The sequence below is a fragment of the Polyodon spathula genome, chromosome 5 (assembly GCF_017654505.1).
Source record: "Polyodon spathula isolate WHYD16114869_AA chromosome 5, ASM1765450v1, whole genome shotgun sequence".
Taxonomy (NCBI): Eukaryota; Metazoa; Chordata; class Actinopteri; order Acipenseriformes; family Polyodontidae; genus Polyodon; species Polyodon spathula.
Window position 1 is genome coordinate 4,329,104 of NC_054538.1, and position 19,042 is coordinate 4,348,145.

The window sequence follows — 19,042 nt, forward strand, 5'->3', positions numbered from 1 at the left end:
GGAATGCTTGCAGTATAGGGTTGAGGTGTGTGGAGAGGGGAATGCTTGCAGTATAGGGTTGAGGCATGTAGAGAGAGGAATGCTTGCAGTATAGGGTTGAGGCATGTGGAGAGAGGAATGCTTGCAGTATAGGGTTGAGGCATGTAGAGAGAGGAATGCTTGCATTATAGGGTTGAGGCATGTGGAGAGAGGAATGCTTGCAGTATAGGGTTGAGGTATGTGGAGAGGGGGATGCTTGCAGTATACGGTTGAGATGTGTGAAGAGAGGAATGCTTGTAGTATAGGGTTGAGGTATGTGGAGAGGGGAATGCTTGCAGTACAGGGTTGAGGTGTGTGAAGAGAGGAATGCTTGCAGTATAGGGTTGAAGTATGTGGAGAGGAGAATGCTTGCAGTATAGGGTTGAGGCATGTGGCGAGGGGAACGCTTGTGCTGTGGCTGCCTGTGCTATACATGCTCAGTGATTAAATACAAAACCTTTTGGTGTCGAGTTAGCTTGGTTCCTTCCAAAGCACTACAGTCATCAAAAAGTGTAGTAAAAGTTAAATGGAAAAAATTAACGTAGACGAAAAGACATTTTGTCGATTTGTTTGGAGGTCTTGATTTAGTTTCCAAGTTTATAAATGAAGCCAAAGAAAAAAACAGAAAAAGGACTGTAATAATCTACTTTTTTTTCACAAAACTGGGGGAATAAAAAAAATGATATTTAACCAAATGCAGCATTTCCAATATCTGTTTCCAACAAAGTACAATGAAGTTTAGTTGATAGTGGCATAGTGATTTTCCACAACAGCAGTGTGACACAGACAGTTCCAGTCCTAAAAGAAGATGTGTTGTCTTCCAGGTTAATTCCATGGGACAATAAAATCCAGAAGTTTTCCCATTGTCTAACAGCTTTTGATTGTACACCTCCTCTACTGGAAACAACATACGATCCGCAGGTCTATGGTTTGGAGAGTTGAAATGCTGAACACCTAAATACTGTATATGCTTGTTTTTTTTGTTTTTTTTTACCTGATACTAATGAAGTCACTCATTCTATAACTAAAAACCAAGCCTACAAAGTGTGAATAATAGACAAATTACAGACTGGAAGTTTTAGTGATTCAGTAACAAACTGCACACTGAAACAGTGTTAGCGTCCCATTCATTACTATAATTATACTGCTTTCATTTCTGCTTTAAATGTTGCACTACACTTTGTGGTTTAATATCCAGGTGCAAAAATTATTTCTGCTTTTCATATTTCAACAAAGGAATATGCATATTGTAGTGTCATAAACCAGCAGTTCTTCTGAATGACTTAGCTGAATCCGCATATATATATATATATATATATATATATATATACACACACACACGAGATAGGTAGTAGATAAATATGTGTAGAGGAGTTGGGGAGAGAGAGAGGATGGAAGGCTATATTTGCATCCTGAGCCATTCGAAAAAAAAGGCATAATATCTCCTCCTGTGGAAAATATACTGTGATCCATTCAACTCCGAGACCATCACTTTCAATTCAAACACAAAATGTCTCGTTTTCAATCACTCGACAACACCCACAGCACAGAAATGTTCATTAATGATCAACAAAATGAGAAAAAAAAAATGATATAAAGCTGGTACATTCGCATCTCTGAGAAACCGGAGAGGAACAGAAAATTGAAACAAGGTAAAGGCAATCATCCAAATAAAGCTGAAGCACTAATGGATAATGATATAGAACGCCTGTACAGCACTGAAACACTGTTTAAAAAAAACCAACTGTACAGCTGAACCACGTCTTCTTTAATATTAGCATCACAAGGGTATCCATATATTACCTTCAGTAATACATGGATATCCTACTATGTACAGTATAGCTAAATGTGTGTGGAGGGTTGAGGGGCTGTGCTGATGGATTTGCGGATCATTGAAACACAGGTACTGTCTACTAAGCAATTGTTAAATGTTCCATGGCACTTGCTGATATAAATAACAGAGATCATGTTTTTAGAACTCTGGTCAATTATTTTCCCTACGATCCTTTACTTCTTGTGTCTAGGTAGAAAACAGAACCTCTTTGTTCATGAGCAAGGACGTTTAAAAAGGTCTTTCTGACATTGTCTCAAGGAACCATGTCAGTTTAACACAATCTGCAATCAGGCGAACTGAAACAAGGCATGATCACAGTTACTGGTTTATCACAGCGTGTGCATGGCTTGTATCTTGTAATAAAACGCATCACATGTCGCAAATTAACAGGCTCCCAAGCATGCCTATGATTGCAGCAATAAATAAATAGAGGTTACTTTAAATGACAAGTAATAATGCCTCGTTGTTCCCGAGTCATAATATAAAGCAAACATTATTTTACTGTAAAACAGTCATCAAAGAACCCATGAATAGTTTCTAATACAAAAGGGATATATAACAAAAAAAAGAGAAAAGATTCTCACAATTTTTGCAGAGATGACAATGGTAATGCCCATCAAACAAAACCTGTGCAATATTGCAATAAGATTTCTCAACACAACCTTTAAAAAATGACTTTTTACACTTAGATACTCCTATAAAAATTAAACAGTTGTTGCAGTTTTATACTGTTAAAATTATTGTATTCCTCTCTGAAAAGAAAGGAAGAAGGAAAGACAGCCAGGAGAGGCAGGCTGTGCTATTTGCAGCACAAAGCTGGCTGCAGTTCCATGTGGATGTCTGCACACAGACCAGTTCCGTTTACAGCACAGCTCACTTCTTGGAAAGCATGATTGATGCTCACTGCTGGCAATTGATGGTTCTGCATCCAAAAGCATTTTATTCCTCTTTGCATCTCTCTAGCCCCCTGATATGACGACTGGAAACTGGATGAGCCTCACAGAAGTCTCTGAATGATATTGCAATAAACCGTTAGGGAACGCATTCCACTTGTTCAGAGAGTGCAACCAGAGATGGTTTATTGACTCTCAATAACATGATGCCTTCCACCCAAAAGGTCTACTTTTCCACCACCTTCCTAGACTTCTTTAAGACCACGCTTTCAAAGTTTTCTACTGCTGTTCACTAGTGATGCAAGATCTATTGTAGGTCTACCTTATGCTGGACTCTCACTCAATGAGCTGTATGCTGTGTTATTGGTTTGATTTTCCCAAGCCTGGCTGCTTCGCACGTATTTGCTCCCTGTCACTAACACCATAAAGAAGGTAGTGGTGTATGAAAACATTGCGGTTAACTATATAAAAAAACAAACAAAAAAAAAAAAACTGATTTAATGTTAATGTTTTTACTGTTTCTTGTCAATTAGGTCTGCAGGCAGTTTCCTTGCCTATAGGTGTCTCCTCATGTCACAATGCTATTAGACCATATCTTATCCATAAACCCCAATTTAAACAGGGCATACAGTATGTGGGATGCACACTGGTGTATAATTACGTTACTGGGAGGTCTATGGGGAGTGGAAAAGGAGATTATTTTTATGTTGTCTATTAGGGTAAGAATAGGCATTGACAGCAAAGGTTGTTTCAATGGCACCAGCTGTGGTATGCTATGAGCAAAATGGAAGATCGTGTTTCTTAGCTGTGACAGGACACCCCTTGAATATAAGATGATGCACCCTACAGAATAGCTGTGTTTTATCCTGAAGGGGGATTTTTAAAATGACCTAATCCACTCCATTTTGCCTACAGCCCAAACTCCTCAGGCAGTAACCTTTAAAATCTTTCTGTTATGCAAATTTATTAAAGGTTACTGCAACAACCCCTGCATGATGCACCATGGTAGCGGCTGTATTTTTTGTGTTTATTCCAGAAGTACAAGTACGAAACTCTAATATTTTTAATAAACCTCATTTTTTTAAATTGGATCATGTATATATATATATACTGATTCATATATATAACAACCTCTGATTGGTTAAACAGCATCACATGACCGAGCGTATATATAGAGTATACCATCGCTTGCATACTACTATATATATATATATATATATATATATATATATATATATATATATATATATATATAGTAGTATGCAAGCGATGGTATACTCTATATATACGCTCGGTCATGTGATGCTGTTTAACCAATCAGAGGTTGTTATATATATGAATCAGTGATTGGAAATCCTGGCCTGTGATTGGGTAAAACCTCTTCATAGGACGAAAAATAGATTGAACTATTGCCCTAATATCCTTAAACCACCGGTCAATAGTCCCCGTCTGTCATGTGATTGGTTCACACCACTGTCAGTCCCGCCCCTTTCCAAAGGAACGCCTTTCTCCCCTGCACTCTTCACAAGAGAAAATGTCTGAACACCGATTCTGTGAGTTAACAGGAAATGAATTTCAAAACATTACTACAAAAGAAAGATGCTCCAAACTCTAAAACGGTGATTAAAACATATGTGTCACTATTTTCTGACAAATTCTGACAATTCAAACAAATAAGACGGGCGGAATATAAACTGGACTATGCAGCAGTGGCAAACCAGGCGGAGATGGACAAAAACTTTGCTAACTATACTGTATAAACTTCAAAAACATTCTGTGTTATTTTTTTTATTTACATATGCTGTATGTGCTATACTTAAACACAATATATAAGTCAATATTTATTTACGTATGCTGTATCAGCATTTACTATCCAAACTTGTCTCACTTATTTTCTTGACTGATTTACTGAGGAAGCATGCCAGAGCAACATGGATGAGTGATGCAGCAGACAGGCAATCTTGGGGAGGCCTTCATCCATCAGTGGATTGAAAAAGGCTGAAGACAATGATGACGGTAATGATGATAAGGATGATGTTGTGTATATATATATATATATATATATATATATATATATATATATATATATATATATATATATATATATATATACATATAGAGACCCGGGGTTATGTGGACATTGTCCAAATTAATTAAAGGTTAATGTATTCCCATAATAAAAACTAGCAAAAGGAGTTAACATTTAAATCCATTAAGCAGCTAGATTCAAAGACGTGTTCCATTATTTTCATAGTCATAGCTAACACCACTATCTGACAGCTGGGCAGTTTATGACTGAACAGTCACAGAGTCTACACAACAACAATGTCGTAGATAATTAATGGCTTACCACAAAAACCTAGGTTGATGCCACAACTGCGAACGACAAAATGACCAAAAACTTTTCTATTAACAAAATAAACAAATGAAAGTGGTCTAGGGTCACACGCTAAGCTGCTGATTCTTTACAATTCCTGAGCAGCAGTGTCACAATGATAGTTATGCAGGGACAGAAGCACTGGATCACAAAACCTTCCGTTTGTATTTACAATTGCATTGTTCTACAGAGTGCAGCTTGAATTTGCATTATTGAAAGGCGCTTCTTAAATAAACTACTAAACCATTCCAAGCATTAAAGTTGCACTTAAGAAAAACCTGCGCATAGTATGCATTTATTATACAGCCATGTGAAATGAATTACTGAAACCGAGTAAGAATATCTACCAAAATCATTGGTTTCTTCATTTTAACCCACTTGTATCAATATTCTGCAACTATGGGGCAAATCAAAAGCACCAGCTACAGGCATTTCCAGTTCTGCATTCTTTCTCACCTGCAATTATGTTATTTTTTTATTTCTATTGCTGCCTACACCCAGTGTGAATGACTCGAAAACAAGCCCAGTCAAATATTATTACAACAGCAGACATCACCGGAGGCGTGCAATCACAGCCATGGAATTCACCTCCGAATCCAAAAACGAGAGGCTGGCGACAGCACTGACACAATGCAAGGACCACAACCTGCATTCAAAAGGGGAGCTTTGGATGCAAAAGAGAGCGATGGTATACACACACACTGATGGAATTGTGTCCTTTCTTTCTGAAAAGTATTGTGTCTTGCCCGGGCGGTACATGCAGTTAATACGTCCCTTTCTGAGTCACCGTTTCACAGACGTAGTACTAAAATACTGGATACTGTAGGTTTGACAGTCTCCACAAACACCCTTATTCTAATAAACTCAATAATGTCCTTTGCAGGTTTAATCTGAACTAGATAAAACTGGATACAGCACAGAATGTCATAAAACATGGCAGTTTTTCCAGGTGTATATACAATGGCATCATACTTCGCAATTAACAAAATATTTCTTATATATACACATTATATATACACACACACACACACACACACACACACTTAGACTTGCTACTATTCGATTTTTATTTTTTGCCAAATCGACGATTAATATGGGCGTTTAAAATTAACAATCTTTGTTTTTCAATTGAAGCACAGAATGGGTGAAATCCACCTTTATGCTTAATAAAAACCCACCAGATTTTTTATGCCACTGAAAAACGTCTCATTTAGCAAAACCCCTTTATCATATTCAACAGGCAACAAAACCATGGTTACCAATATTTTTGTTGAATAACGTTTAAAGATCCTACACAAATAAAAAAAAAATGGTGTCAAATAAGCCATAGAAAACGCAATATAAAAGTGTATTACATAGACTTACAGCACAGATTTACAAGTACACACAATATGCACAGAACAAAACATTGGATAGCTGAACAGAACTAAACTACACTTCTTATCCATAGTCTGAGCTCCACTCCTCTCCTGCTTCAGCTCAGCTGGAGTCACTGAAAGTAAGGCAGACGGGCTCGCTTCGTCCCGACACGGAGACTTCAGCCGTCGTTCAGGGGATTGTGCGCAATACTCATTAAGTGTTTTCCTTTTGCACACCACTTTCAAATCAAACTAGTAACTGTCACCATATACCTACAACAATAGCAAAAGCTTACCTACACCTTAACCCGCTAATTTCAAAGTAGGCACTTTGAATGACAGGTGCTGTAGCTGGCAAATGAAAGTGCACAATCAGTGCAGGTTTGATGATTGACAGTCATTTAAACGAATGAGAGCATTCTAGCGCTGCTTCAGTCAATGAGATCTGTCAGAAAAGGATAAAATGACTAATGGTGAAACTACACTAGCCACTGAGTTGACTGACAGCGACCCCTAGCCATTCAGAGAGGAACGGAGGCGGGACAGACAGCAAATATAAAAACTACACAAACTAGAGAGGATTTCTAAATTCTAATTTTGGTAAGAAAAAAAAATAGCAAGTGGATTTACTGACATTTATCGTATATAAATGAATTTCAGTCGAACTCATTTTTTGGGAATTCGACATTTAACGAGCTTTACTGATTAAAATCAAAAAGTAGCAAGCCTACATATATTATATGAAAAGATATAACTTATGTTAGAGAATAAGTTAATGCATCTATCTAATTAAAGCAATGTATCAGCACAGGAGTACTGATATATGCATGAGAAAATGTCTTATATATCTGTGAGCTGAAAGTGATACAGATGACTCATTCTTGCACAAACTGGGGGTTTATCTGTTGTGAGAATCAGGCTATTGGAAATTTACAGAACTCAATGATAAAAATGTACTTAATTTTATACTATGGGAACAAATAATATGCATAAATAGCTGTTGTAGGATACCTGGTTCTCATGACATAATAGAACAAAGGTCATACAAAGGACAATGAGAGCTCTTGACAAGACAGCTTTCAAAAAGGTGAAAGCTTGTTCTAAAGGTTAGATTTTAGCACATTGTTGTTTTTCTATAGATATGACTAGGACCATTGATAAAAAGTACATTTTTTCAAAAGTAAATTGTGAGACTGGCAATGTAATGAAGGCTACTCAGTTAAAAGGAAAAAGAAACCAGCATAAATTGTATTTGCTTCTCAATCTATGTATTTTTATGTAATGCTATTATGTATCACCTAGATTGATGAGAATACTCTCAAACTGATTCTATATCATTCTAGAATACAGAATTAGCAACAGTATATTGTACAGGGGTGTACTGTATATTCTCTATGGGTCTCTTTACTGAATAGAATGCAAGCCACACAGCAACAGTTACAGTTGCAACTTCACTGTTTCCAGTCCATGCTAACCTCTCTGATAACGATTAAGGCATCACGAGAGACTGAATTAGGATTCCCGGCTGGTAATCACTCCTGTGAAAGAAAAGTTTTCATGTTGAAGGGATGTGCAGTTCCTAAACACCACAGGGATCCTCACCTCACTTTATTTTGGCCCCTTGTTTTTCCACTGGAATCTCTGGATTCTCCAGCAAGCCTGTTATTCCTATCCCAAGAGCAGAAAGGGTTTAGGTAAGTAAGGTTTCATAATGTATTTACTATACATGAATTGATATCAGAACTTCAGCCATTCTAGTCTACTTAAAATGAAAGTTCTGTGCACTGAGCCATCTATAAAAATCTCAACATTTATCATTAATTATGCATGTCATAAAAACAACTATGGTGTTTCTTGGTAGTTATATACAGTTAATATATTTCCATCTCCTAAAAGCTGACTTTGCTTTTGCACATGCTATAATAAAGCATTACTTAAAAAAAAAAAAAAAAAAAAAAAAATCTTATAAAATCTTATTATTTAATGGCATACGTGTTAATTGGAAACTTTTCTGAAGATTCCGCAAGTCTTTTTTGACTGCATATGCTTTACAAAATTGGTGAGAACTGGCACTAATTTGCAAATCCACATTTAGAGACACAGATTTAAATTAATGTTAAAGGAAACGAGAAAATGTATTAGACTATGTACTTTTTCATTTTAAAGCAGAATATTTATTAAACACAATAAACAGCGCCCTGCAGATACACAGTAATCTATTCCAGCATGTGCCAGTACTAACTCCGAGACAATGAAATGTCTCAGGACCAGGTACTGATGTCATACAATCCTGCTAGACATGATCTATCCTGATTGACATGATCTCATTTTGCAGGGCAATTACAATCACAGACTCCAACTCAATTTTGCAAATGTGGAATATAATTCGACAACTATTAGCGCTGTGAAAGAAATGCTGCCTTTGAATTCATTTTTTAAATACTTATTGTGTTTACAATCTGAAAAAACAAATACATATTATTTTTACTTTCTGAGGGTATTCCAATTTCTTAAAAGGTACATTCCTCCTATAGCAGCCAATAGCCCCCGCTTCAAGGCAGGAACAGCATACGGTTCCTTCAGCCTCTTTCTTGCTCTGTCCTTGGCAGAGATCCAGTACCTCGGAGACTTCAGAACTGCCAGAATGATGGTGAAGTGCATTTTCAGAAACATTTGCATCTTTTTGATCTGTAGCTCTTGTTTGAAAGGCCAACCATAATAAGACAATGCGGGGGAAACAAATTGTTCAGTAACCCCACCGCCTCACAAGCCATTCATAATCTCTTTGCTCCTTTTTAGCATGCAGTTTGTTTTTAATGTATTTCTGTAGCTCATAAGGTTTATTAAAGCTTTTGAAAAGCGCAGTGCTGGTATATCCACTATGCTCCTGGGGTGTGTGCGCAACAAGACCCTGGTTTAAACCACTGGGGTGGACTGTATTAGGTCACTTGTTTATGCCACAGCTCAGACACTGCAGAGAAGCAGGTTTACACAGTCAACTAGCATAGAATTAAGAAGCAATGGCTACGCAACCCTTTGCAACCACAGTAGGGATGTACAGCAAGTATCTGTGCCACTGTATATACTGTGTGTTAACAGGGGTTTTGTTTCCTGGAGTCAGTTAGTTTTGCTGCTGAGATGTAGGTTACACTGTAAACTGCTGCCTCATACTACACTGAGGTCAGCAGGTGACCTACTTTCTAAAAAAAATAAAATAAAAAAACAGAGAAAAGAATGTGAACGTACAGCACCAGCTCTCCTTACAGACACAGAGCTCTTCAGAATCACAATGTCATTGTGCTGTGCAAATTTCGGCCTCTCAGACATTACTTCTATGGCATGCTGCGTTTTAAAAAGCTGCTGTCAGCAAAAAATAAAGACAATGTAATGTAATGTAATGTCTTTGACAACACCTTTTTTCATGGCGGGCTTATTCCACTCACCTACACAGTTAGATTTTCAAGGAGACACTGAATGTGGTTTTAAAGTGCTGGAAAGCCTTTTGCCAAAAAAGTGTTAAAAAAAAAAAAAAAAAAAAAAAAACGTACTGACACAAGGAGGTCATACAAGGGAAAGAACATCAGGAAAACAGCACAAGCAGAATCGGAAGATTACTTCAACGCAGGGCTGCACGTTTCAATCAGTTTGTCCATACTTTAGTGGGGGTATTCTGGGCTCACTCTGATAAGGCCCAGTCTCAGGTAGTAATTGTGCGTGCTGCTCTTACTATTTAAATCATTTACATAAAATACACAATGCAAATATTTTTAAATATCATGTCTACACAGATAACCGTGAATAAACTAAAACAAAAGAGGATAGACAGCGTCTCGCTTTGTTTCAATTTGGCAAATTTGGCAACACTACTCTGTTTTAAAGATTGCTCATCTCTAGCACAAATATTCAGAGCAAGTTGATTAGTAACTAAATATACTATGGTGTTTCAGTGTCTTGTATTGATTAAAGATGAGACAAGCAACCCCCTCTGTCTACAGCCATCACTCATCATTAAACCAAACACCTTGACACTGAAACTAAAAAATAAATCAACCCAAAGCAGGTTTAACGAGGAAACCCCAGAGTTCTGAACTACAAGTGTGTCCGCAGCTGTCTGTTCCTGCCAAAACTACAGAAATTCAGCCAAAAACAAGAAATACTAGTACCGATAATGGATCGAGAATAGAAGCTTACTTCTACACAGAAACGTGCTGTAAAAATGCAACTGCCATCCACCAGTGTGCATTCCATACTGCTATGTCAGATTCTTTACATACAGCACTGGGGGAAAATAAAGTCTATTTTTTATTTCTTTTTTTTAACACAATTAATGCGGGCACAAAGCAGAACCATATTCTGTATTCACTCAAATATTTTCATGCTACACTACCCTGTAATTGATTCCAGTGGCATGAAGCTCTTGTGTTGTCTTTAGACTGTTGTAACTCTGATTGTCAATGAAACTGCACCACTGGTATTGTAGGTACACTGTACTCTACTGACTGTTTAAATTAGAAGTGTCCATTTTACAAGACTGTGCAGAAAACAAACTGAGATGTGACACTTCAGTACAGCACTAGTATCGACAGATTATTTTTTTGTTTTTTGTTTGGAGATCAGTTATCACATTCATATAGACTGTGTACTCCGTTGGTAGGGGTACTCAAGTATTCTGGATAGTAACTATAAAACATACTGTAGCTTTTAGTCTGTGTTTTTAATTAGGAAACGAACAGAGAAATATTTGAAGGCTTAATCCATATCTAAGTTGTTTAAAGAGCCAGGTATTTGTAAAAAAAAACAAAAAACAAAAAGAAAAACAACTTTCTCTAATTGTGGACATCACTTACTATTAGTAGTTATACCATTTAAAAAGGACATACAGTACAAGTGTCATTTTTTGCTGCTTGCTCTAGTAACAAAATACATTTAACAGATTCATATAAACTATAGGCCTACACAACATATTTTGCTGTCTTTTTTTTGTTAAAGAAAACAAAGAGATACATGAAAAACAGCATTCCCCCCTATTACACATTTACGGAAATACATTGTTAGTTTGATATGGTGGAAAAGGCCACATATCTTTGGAAGCTGTATGGCTCCCGTATCTGCAGTGGTCAGGTAGGGGAGCATATATAAATAAAGTAAATCTAGCTGTTTTCAGCCACATACACCAAATGTAACAGCACATCTAAAAAGCACACTGGTCCTTGCTATTGTATGCCACTTGGGTTAAGGTTCTATTCTAGTTCAGATCTTTCATTACTTGCAGTGTGTTTGAAATGGCTACAGTTTGCTAAGTTAACTTGCAATCTTGCACTGATAGTGTGCTGAAATATGAGCACGGATCACACAGACTGCACAATCTAACAGCATCCCAGGCAGTCTTCCAGCAGGTCTTTCAAGCTGCTTGAGCTACAGTTAAAAGGAAGGAACTCTGCAGCAGGTGTACTGCGTGCTTAAAGAAAACCTGTTAGTTTGTTTTCATCAGTTCATCTTCTGAACATCTGCAGGCCTACAGTATCAGATTTATCACTGCACCTGCAAATCCATCTCTTCCTTTCCCTTAAAACTGCAAACTGAAGACATGTTAAAGAATACGGTTCAGTTTCAAATTCAGTTTTATAAAACTCAAATGTTGTAATCCTCTTTCTATTTGGTGCTAGGGAATTAAATAGGTGCATGAACACTGTGTTGATGGGCAGCATAATAAAGTTGTCTTCTTGAAGGGGAGGGTTTGAAACTGCTGGACACCTACCAAGCTACATAAAGCACATTACAGAGAATCACCACAACTGCATAAGCCAAAAGTAAGACCTTGAAGCTGGCTTTCACTTGGCACTGTACAGCAATATCCAAACATTTTACACCACCTAGAATTTTAGGATTCAGACAGAATTAAAAAAAAAAAAAAAAAAAAAAACACCTAAAAAGGACATCATTGAAATATTTTAATTAACATCATGCAATTAAAGTCATAATAGTTGTATAGTATATAGTTAGATTTCAAAATGTCAAATTTGTCCATTTTTATCAGTTTTTTGTAAAGTATATGGAAAGCTACAAGGCGGTATGTTATTCAGCATGTTAACATAAACATTATTCAGCAGGTTTCATTACATTTTATTAAGCAAAATTGAAGCAAAATCCTCCAGCATCTCAGTATGTGTAGGCAAGCCCGAATACATCTGCCTGTACACTGAAGTGAAATAACACTGTAAAAAGATAATGGGATTCATCGACAGACAGATATACAGATAGATAGATATTCACAGGGCAATGCACTGTACTGAATGAGGAAAACACAATCCAGCTCTTTACTGTAACATCTTCCAAACCACTTCAGATTCAGTATCAATATTTTATCATCCATCTCCAACACATGTTCATCTTGACCCCAGAAGCACTGCTAGAGGGTAAGTGCACTGGGGATTAAGTGCTATTGGTGTGCAAGGCAGAGTCATTGAGCTGGCTGAGAGCTCTATCACCTCCCCGTGATCTAGTCGCTGACTCAGTACTGTTTGGAGAGCAGGTTCAATGGGTTCAGCCTGTTATTAACTGATCGCTAGACTCACAGCATTCCGAGACTCGCCATCCACCCAGCAATTAAGCAAGCTCTGGGCTCCACTGGGGATTCCTGGGTTTCTCTGCAGCTCTGAACTGCAATAGGCTTTTAAAGGTACAGTATTGCAAATGACTAGTCCTTTACTCATGCCTGCTAGCATTTTGGAGAGGGGGGAAAAGAAGCTGCTTCTCCATGTTAACAGATGTCTGAATTTCTGATATTTAAATTTTTTATATAAATACATATGGTAAATACTTTTTTTAAATGTATTTTTTTTAAATGCAGTAAATATCACAGTTATACAGATGCCATAAACTGAATGGGCTTTTCCGTAAGCAGATAACCATGACCTCCACCTTTAAAAAGACTACAGTACCATTACAGTATGGGGCACCACCTGGAGTGACTCCTAATCACCTCTATCAGTTTTCACACCACAGTTGATATTTATTCAAGTACATTGGATTTCTAAATTTAATATCATGAATAATTCCTAACCTTTCATATTTTAGTGTTAGGAGACAGTTTAGTTCTCATGGTTACATCAAAGGACTCTAAAGATGCTGGGTTGGAAACTCACCTTAGTCACAGTCGCACAGTGTGAACCTGTGACTCACTGGACCTGTCTGTTCGTTTCCACTCACTTTTAGAATTGGGTAGCCCTGCCCACCTGGAACAATAATGCTGTATTTCAGTTGTGCTATCCTGAGAAAGCAATGCCTCAGTATCCATCATGCATACTTATACACACTGACAAACCTAATACGGTTAGAATTAAATTTTCTATCTATATTTTTTTTTATTTCACCAGTCAAGGGAAACACCGTAGTATATTTAGTTATGAATCCACTTTCTCTGAATAATTCTGCTGGAGATGAGCGACCTTTAAAACAGAGTAGTGTTGCCAAATTTGCCAAGTTGAAACAAAGCGAGACGTTATCTAGCCTCTTATTTTAGTTTATTCATGGTTATCTGTGTAAACATGCTATTTTAAAAAATTCATTGCATATTTTATGTAAATTATTTAAAGAATAAGGGCAGCAAGCACAAACACAGGTAATGAAATGAACAGGGCTGCATTCAAAATGAATTACTTCTGAACATACTGAAAGTGTATAAGATATTCATGTGTTATTCCTGTGGGATTCAGCCAGGAATTCATTAGGAATTTGCAGCCATTACTTTAAAGTGTTACCCATAAGAGTATTTAGAACCAGTTTGGAAATATTTCAAGAACTGCTAGTGAAAATATCTATGACAAAACAACCCTATCAAACAAATGCAGCTCCATGCTGACCTTTACTACTACAGCAATCTAAGGTACTGTTACAGTAGTAGCTACAGTAAACCTGTAAATGTAAACATTCTTTCAACTTATATCTTCTGTGAAATACAAACTGTTCACAATTTAAACAAAACAGTGATGCGCCTGTTTCAGTTCATATGTTCTGTGATCACTGCACCTGAAGTGGTATGAGCTTCTATCACTGTTTTTTTTATGTAAAACCAGCAGTGATTTTAAAGGGCGATTAATAACAGAAACAAGCCGAAGGCTCATATCGGCCTATACTGAATGCACTCCCTTCAACAATGTGGAGTTCTGTCAGTTTACAAGCAGCATCATCCCTCATATAACTGACAGGCTTGACTGGCGATTACCTCAGGCACTTAGATGGGAGTTCATTAGCCTGGCAGTATTGACACTGGTCCAGTTTTGATCTAAACCAATTAAACCAATTGTGAAGGCTCTTACTCACTTACTAATGTTTTTAGTTAAGGTGCGGTGCCAGTCAGGCTGACATTTCAATGCAGCTTTTAAGAACTGCATATGTAAAAGAAAGTGACAGATTTTCAAGCAGTCAGTGGAAAAATGATGTCAGACCCTGAACATGATTTTCCAGTGGTTGGTTTAACAAGCAGACGAGAGCTGCACACATGGACAAGTGCAGCCGACTGCTATACATGACAGAGACACAATCGGTGCATGTGAAGAACAGGCTGCCACTACACATGACAGCGACATGAATGGTGCATGTGAAGAACAGGCTGCTGCTACACATTAGAGACACAAGTGGTGCAAGTGAAGAACAGGCTGCCGCTACACATGACAGAGACATGAGCACTGCATGTGAAGAACAGGCTGCTGCAGTACATGTGGCAATTATACAGTAAGTAGTATGTAGAGATACAGAATGTTAGTATGTTGAAGTTTACATTACAATCTCCCTCTGAATGTAATTACAATAACAAGCACAAACTCACATAATAAATCATCAGTTATCCTTTTGAAAAACCTAAATTGTTACAGATCTGTGTAAGGACACCACCAATAAAATAAATAAATAAAACATAAACGAGGCACTGCCAGTTGAATGTGGTTTCTGAGACAATTGAAACGATGCCAGAAAGTCTCTGAGAAGGCTAAACATTTGGCATAAACAGCACCCATTACCTAATATCTCATTTAATGTCACAACATGGTTGCTTCACTTACAGCTATGGCAAAAAGTTTAGCATCACCTAGAATTTTTTAACTTAGACATCATTTAAAAAACAAAACAAACAAAAAACCACCATGAACATAACTTAGATATTTTAGATATTTAACATCATGTAATCAAAGAAACTACAACATGATAAATCATAAAAATCTACTGGAAGCCATAATAATAGTACAGTATTTCAAAATGTCACATTTTTCAATGTGTCCGTTTTTCGTTTAGTATATGGAAAACTACAAAGCAATATAATTCAACATAACATTATTCAGCAGGTTTCATTTGACTTTATGGAGCAAAATGAGTTAATTCTAAAGGGTAACAGTGTGCCAAAGGGTCTTACTGTATGTATGTGTGGAAATGCTCAGCTAAAACCAAATCAGTCCTCCAGCTTTGTGCAGGGCGTAGCAAAGCAACGAGCAAGCAACTCAAACATTCTCTGATGAAACTGCGGAGCTTTTCTTAACAAATAAAAAAAGGTTTTAATGAAATGAAAATTCAAGTATTGGCATGTCTAGCTGTGCGGTCCTATCTATTTCAGCTACTGTAGGACTGCCTACTGTGTTAATCTTGGCGTTCCAAATCCAACTAGGAAATGACTTCACAGCAATGTAATTGACGCTGCTCGCTTTCACTAATTCTGTCACTAAGCAACAATAACTATAAATTACCTTACACTTCATGTTGACACTGATAAGGCTTCTGTTCTGTTCACTATACAAGATCAAATTTATGCAGAGACACTGTAACTCAAAATACCTATTTATAACCTTCCAGCCACACAGTAAGACTTCAAACTAGAAAAGTATTCAATGGAACGCTGATCTTTGTGCATCCCCCTCCCCCACTCCCACTCTCGCTTCATTTTCAACCCAGGCACTGTCAGAAACTGCATGTCACGACTCGGCCACTGACTCATTAAGTGACTTGCTTGGGGTCACTCAATGAGTCAGTAGCCTTAGTTGGGATTTGAACTGGGTATCTCCTGGTTACAAACCCATTTCTTCAACCACTGGACCACACAGCCTCCTATACATGGCTGTGTACTGTAGTGCAGATCTTTGTTTCATGTTTATGCTTTAAAATATATTTCTTTAAAAAGAATACAAATACTGTAAATCATAATAAATTTAACATTTTGAACAGTTCTTGAAAACAAAAGTTTTTTTCTTAAAGTTCTGAACCTGATATTAAAAAAACAGAAAAATAAAAAGTAATTTCTATATGCAGATTCTTATTAAAACAAACAATTCTGTTATATATTGAGGTTTTTCTTACAATTCGCTTAACTCTACCCAGCAAGCGAGCTACAGAAGGTATTTTCAGCGCACGCTGAAACGCGAAATTCAAAGTATGAGCAAAACACAATGCGTGTCATATTAGCTTCATGAGCAGCAATAACCATATTGGAAGCATTATTGGTTAATATTGCGGTGTTCTTGTCTGCAATGCTCCATTCTTCGATAGCTGATTTCAGCAGATCTGCAATATTCTCACCGGTACAGCTTTCCAGTAAAGCCCTTGTCTGGAGGACGCTCGAGACCAGTGTCCAGTCTGCGGATACGTGGGGACAGGTAATTGTCACTTAGATCCAGCTATCACACGTGAGCGATATCCTCTCTGCCCTAGAAAGTTCTTGTATGATCTGTCGTTTAACTCGCTGGTATAAATCAGGAAGAGCAGCTCCAGTAATATAACGACAGGTAGGAACAGTGTACCTTGGCTCCAAAGTATTTATCATTTTTCGAAACCCTTTGTTTTCCACAGTACAGTAGTGACGCAAATCCTTGCGAATAAAAAAGGACTATGGACTGGGTTATATTTTTAACTTGCACTGATGTTGCAGATAATTTTGAACAACTAAAGTTTTCTATTGTAGGTTATGCGTAACGAGTGGTCACACTTCCTTTGCCGTGGCTGTGTGTGTAACTGCGATGGTGATGGTGTGCTGTCAATCTGATGCTGTTGTTTTAAGTGAAAACTCAGATTGGTTTTGTTCCCTGAATACTTGATTCGAGCCTTGCACATTTTACACACAGCTCGAGTCTTATCAAGAACTTGACGCAGCTAAAACCAAAATGAATCCACACTTTTAAACAGGCCGGAGCAGGACACATTTCGGTGTCACCCTCCATAGCTTGATGATATGATTAAGAACATTGTTAACCCGCCTGTGTTCAGCTTCCTGTATGCTTGACATAACATCCTTAGCTACAGACTTGGTATGGGAGGCTGCTAGGATACATACGAATAAATAATATTATAAGTGTTGACACAAATTCATGCACAAACATTGTTTTATATATTTATAAATATATAAATATATTGGTTTATATGCATATAAAAAATTCAAAATAAAAATAAAATAAAAAAAACTATATGGGTCACTGTATCGATAATCGTATCGTCAAGAAAAGTATTGCGGTGTATCGATGTATCGGCATACCCCTACTGTGTACTGTACTGAAGATCTTTGTACATGGCTCTAAAATAGAGAAATGAATAAAGACTGGCTCAATGAATATGCAAAGACGTAATGTGTCCATATCTGTCCAGCATGGAGGCTTGCTTTCCTCTTTGCCAGCAATGTATTAAAATAAATCTGTGGACATGACCCACCCTCCAGTGTTCGCTAGACATTACCTTATACAAGAATGAGTCTAGTGCATTCCTATGTCTAGTTGCCTATGACCAGATTTCCTACACTCAGCCCCTCCCCCGTCCCCTTCGCAGCCCCCTTTTCAGTCTCACTGTGTTTTTGTGTACATGATCTCACATGACTCAACAAATCCATCTGCCTGGAGTAGGCTAAGTTCGGAGCCTTCCCAGGAGGGAGTAGAAGAATTACTTTGTGGAAGGGACCTGGAGCGCTGCCCTTTCGCTGGCTCAAATTACCCGCTTGTCAGGCCTGACGGATTTGGCTAAAAATAAAAGAAAGCGGTCCATGAAAAGCAGATGAATGAGCTCAGCAGTTCCTTCGATAACACAAGCTGGTATTGCTTCGAGATCCTGAACAAAGTGGTTTTAATGCTGGGCACGGTTTTAGCATTCTGTCACAAACAAGCCCCCCTCCCCAACTTTCCCAACTGCAGAACAAAAAAAAGTAAAGAAGGAATGCATAAAGAAAGAGAGAAAGCTGAGCCGAGTTTGGTGGTGCCTCCTTTCTCCCACACAACCTCCACAAACCCTAGCCAAGATCGCGGGACCTCCTTTCTCCCACACAACCACCACAAAGCCCAGCCAAGAGCGTGGGACCTCCTTTCTCCAATACAACCTCCACAAAGCCCAGCCAAGAGCGTGGGACCTCCTTTCTCCAATACAACCTCCACAAAGCCCAGCCAAGAGCGTGGGACCTCCTTTCTCCAATACAACCTCCACAAAGCCTAGCCAAGAGCGTGGGGCCTCCTTTCTCCAACAAAACCTCCACAAAGCCCAGGCAAGATCGCGGGACCTCCTTTCTCCCACACAACCTCCACAAATCCCAGCCAAGAGCGTGGGA

At 37.9% G+C, this 19,042-nt stretch overlaps 1 protein-coding gene across 5 annotated transcripts in view; it reads right to left on the reverse strand.

The window, feature by feature from the left end:
* Positions 1 to 19,042, reverse strand: part of LOC121315454 (transcription regulator protein BACH2-like) — a 74,413-nt gene that overhangs the window by 36,007 nt on the left and 19,364 nt on the right. The window contains exons 2-3 of one of the 5 annotated variants that reach the window (XM_041249560.1): positions 13,626 to 13,715; positions 8,083 to 8,148 (exon numbers count right to left, since the gene is read on the reverse strand). The exons of 2 other annotated variants lie outside the window; for them this stretch is intronic. The gene's annotated coding sequence lies outside the window, so the exon portion shown is untranslated. The remainder of the gene's footprint in view (positions 1 to 8,082; positions 8,149 to 13,625; positions 13,716 to 19,042) is intronic. 2 more of the 5 variants (XM_041249559.1, XM_041249561.1) reach the window with 2 other exon arrangements.